At 34.1% G+C, this 3,950-nt stretch overlaps 1 pseudogene; it reads left to right on the top strand.

Annotated features, from left to right (window-relative positions):
* The first annotated feature begins 571 nt into the window (after positions 1-571).
* Positions 572-1,846, top strand: LOC149845023 (uncharacterized; annotated as a pseudogene).
* The last annotated feature ends 2,104 nt before the right edge of the window (positions 1,847-3,950 follow it).

Raw genomic sequence — 3,950 nt, 5'->3', positions numbered from 1 at the left:
ACACATGTTGTGCATTCAAATTCTGCATCTCATTGGCCACTGCATCGATTCCTCTCCAACAACCTCTCATTTATATCGTATGCATATTATGGGTTCAAGCATTGCATCTAGTTGCAATCCTTGTTCACTCCCTTGGTTTCACCGTGTTATTTTTCTTTTGATTCATATGATTTTCTCACTTTCATTTGGCATCGCATTTCCTGCTCCATTTTGCGCATCTATGTGTTTCTGTTTTGAACTGATTGCATTCTCCCCTCATGTGTTTTATCACCGCACCTTATTTACCTATTTACATTAGCATTTCATTGTGTAATCTCATCTCAGTCGACATCTGATCATACGCCAATCCTTCGTCCATTACGTGCTTCACTTGTTTGCTTCATTATTGTATAAGCATAGCATCTGCATTCGTTTTAGCCTCATTGCATTTCTCTCAGCAGTTTTAATTCCAATAGCATTCTCTATCACATTCTGCATGTCAGAAGAAATTTTGGAATTGTTTTTTAGGGAGAGAAAATTGAATGGAGACTTCATATAAAAAGATTCTGATATACTCTGGGGCAGGGATGTGATGAGACCAGATGAATTGGAAGCTGGAGTAACAGTTGAGAATAGTCAACAATTTCAAGAGGCCATCAATGATAAAAATGTTGGTGGATTTCTCAAGCTCACACAAACTCAAGAGTGGGTTGCAAGTGACATGATTGCACATTTTAACAAGAAAGCAATTGTTAAGGAATGGCATAATGACATTGAAAGAAGAAAGAGACTTGGCCTGCTGAAATATGATGCTTTGAAGTAGGAATTAAGGCTTTTAACTGTTGATATGGGAGCTGCAAGATGAAATATGATGCTTTGAAGCAGAAATTAAGGCTTTTAACTGTTGATATGGGAGCTGCTTGCAGTGGATATTGTTTGTTAACCTTGTCTTTCCAGGCTGCTATCAATTATCAGAAGTTCCCTTCAGCTGCTTGTATCTTCAGCTCCTCTATAATCATGCGGATAACATCTCAAGGGAAATTGTGCCCCAGATTTTTATGCAAAAAGAAATCCAAGAAGATTGGAATTCAAAGTGATGATTTGAAGGGTTCCTTTGAAAGAGTTTTGAATGAAAGCACCTTAGCCTTGTCATCTTCTAGGCTTGTGATTCCTGTGGCCATTTATGGACTCTGGGGCATATTGCACTTTAATGATTCCTTTTATTTTCAGCTGACCACAACAATGGTTGGAATGCTTGCATACAAAGTTGTTGCTCTGGTTCAAGTTTACAGAGACAATGAGGACCTAAATTCATTTTTCTGGAGAATGAGGATGATCCAAATCCTCGAAACAAGGCTATCTGCTTTAGTTGAGAATTTGAGAAGTAAGGGTTTGGAAAACTTACCAAAATACAAACATGTACTGTGGCATGTCATCTTATATTTACTGTGTTCCAAAAATGTGATACAACCATTTAGCCCATACATGATTATTTTCTTTTACTGTATCCAAGACAAGGGCAGTACCCTTAGTTGTAGCCTCAACATTCAAAATATCACTTCCCAAAGATACATTGCCAACTATGTCTTCTGCTCTGCTATCAGCCCCATTGGTACCTTTTGAGTTTGTTGAACTGGTCAAGATACCAGCTTCTCTGTTCAGAAGAACTTGACACAGTTTCGTCCAGTCATCTTTAGGGTCTTGAACTTCCAGTTGAACAACCTTGTCAGACCCACTTCCATTAGATTCAAGAGTAAGTGCAGTACTTCCAACAATTAAACCATAATTTCTAGAGATCTCTGCATATTGTAATCAGCATCTGATCCAGCATCTTACCATCTGTTATTTGGTCATTTATGCAGCATAGGTTAATTGTGCATTAGTTCTCCTTCTTCCATTCATTGCATAATATCATCTATATATATGCCTCAGATGTGGGCGATTTTTCACTGATGTTATGTTCTAATTCATAGTTGTGTGTGATTTGTATCCTAACCATGCCTGTATATATATTTGCATCAGTTCATTTTCATGCATACCTCTGCATTAGCCCACAACTGTGTGCATTTCTACATCCTAATTCACATCTGTACATATATCTTTGCGTTAGTTCATAATCATGTATACCTTTGCATTAGTCTATGGTTGTGTGCATTTCTGTATCTTAATTCATATCTGCGCATATCCCTACACTAGCTCATAGTCATATACATCCCCGCACTAGTTCATAACTGTATATATTTCTGTAGTTTGGTTCATGGCATGCATTTCTTTGCATTGATTCACGTCTGTGCATTTCTATATATCTTTGCGATAGCATTTAGTTCCATCATCATCACGATGTTTTGATTTCACAGATTTTCCTCATTCTATTTGAGTGGTGCCGTCCATATTTCATTAGTGCCTAATGTCATCGTAGAACTCTAGGTTTTCTTTTGGATTATTGCATATCATCACAGATGTTCTCTATAGCTACCTACGAAATGTGAAATGCAAATCATGCTCATGTGCTCCAACTACAATTTTGTCACCTTCTAGTCGTAACTGCTACCTTCACATTCATGTATTCAAAGTGCACTTTAACTATACCTATTACTTTCACACTCACACATTCAACATACACTTCAGCTGCATCTGTTGCATTCATACTCTTCTTTGTCACATGGATGTAGTATTTGCAAAATATGAGTCATGTCTGTCTAATTTTCACCATATCTTCATCTCAGTTTCATTAGTATTATGTCAATCTTTAGGTTAATTTGATTTGGCATATCATATTTTAGTTTACCTTTTGCATATGGAGTGTGTATCTTTACTTCTGTTACTTATCTTTATTCACATTTCTATATCATATGCATTTCTTCATTAGTATAAGCATTGCACTTAGGCAAATGCATATGCATTTCTTCATAAGCATTACACTTAAGCAAATGCATATGCACTTTCTCATAAGCATAAACATTGCACTTAGACAATGCATATGCATTTCTTCATTAGCATAGGCATTGCGCTTAGGCAAATGCACATGCATTTCTTCCTTACCATAAGCATTGCACTTAGGCAAATGCATATGCATTTCTTCGTAAGCATAAGCATTGCACTTAAGCAGATGCATATGCATTTCTTCATAAGTATAGGCATTATAATTAGGCAAATGCATGTGCATCTCATTCATGCATAAGCATTGTATCTTTACTTATGCATATGCATTTCCATTGAAGCATAGGCATAATTATATGTATGTTAGCTTTAACATAGCATTTTTAATTTCTTTCTATATTTTACATTTCTGTTGCCTTGTGCTATCTCATATTTGCAAGAAAGCATGAAAGATCCTGATTTCTTTTCCTAGATTAGGAAGTTTCAACATTCAATTTTAATTTAAGATTGTAATAATTTCATATTAATGATAATTTCTATTTTTTCTGTTTAGATTAGAATGTATGAGCATATAGTTGCACTTTAAATTCTCATAATTACTTATGACATTTTATTCTTTAAAGAGCACTATGGTATAACACGAATGACACATGCACCATTCTAATAAGACGTAAATGACCCTAAGTAAATGATTCACATTTATGGCCATAGTCAAAATGCGAACAATACTTAGGATTTTTATCTTTTATAGAATAAAATTTGATCTATGCTTTAGGTCCTTTTTGAAAAACATCATATTTTCTAAAAAAATGGATATCTTTTTCTTTCTCTATCAGAATTTAAGATATATTTATGGCCATAATCATGAATATATTAAAAATTAATTTTATTTTAAATCCTATAAAGGAACAAAAATTTATTTTATCCTTTATTAGAATTCAAATAAAGATTAGATTAAAATATGTTTGTGACCATAGTCATAAATGTATTAAAATTTAATCTTATTTTAATTCTATTAAAGAATAAAATTTGCTTTTAAATTCTAATTTTAAACCAATTCTTTCAATGCATTCATCATTTAAGATAGAGAT

This window comes from Nuphar pumila, chromosome 2 (assembly GCF_984573655.1).
Source record: "Nuphar pumila chromosome 2, dmNupPumi1.hap1.1, whole genome shotgun sequence".
In the NCBI taxonomy this organism is placed as follows: Eukaryota; Viridiplantae; Streptophyta; class Magnoliopsida; order Nymphaeales; family Nymphaeaceae; genus Nuphar; species Nuphar pumila.
The sequence above is the reverse complement of the archived record's forward strand: the minus strand, read 5'-3'. Positions and strand labels throughout refer to the sequence as shown.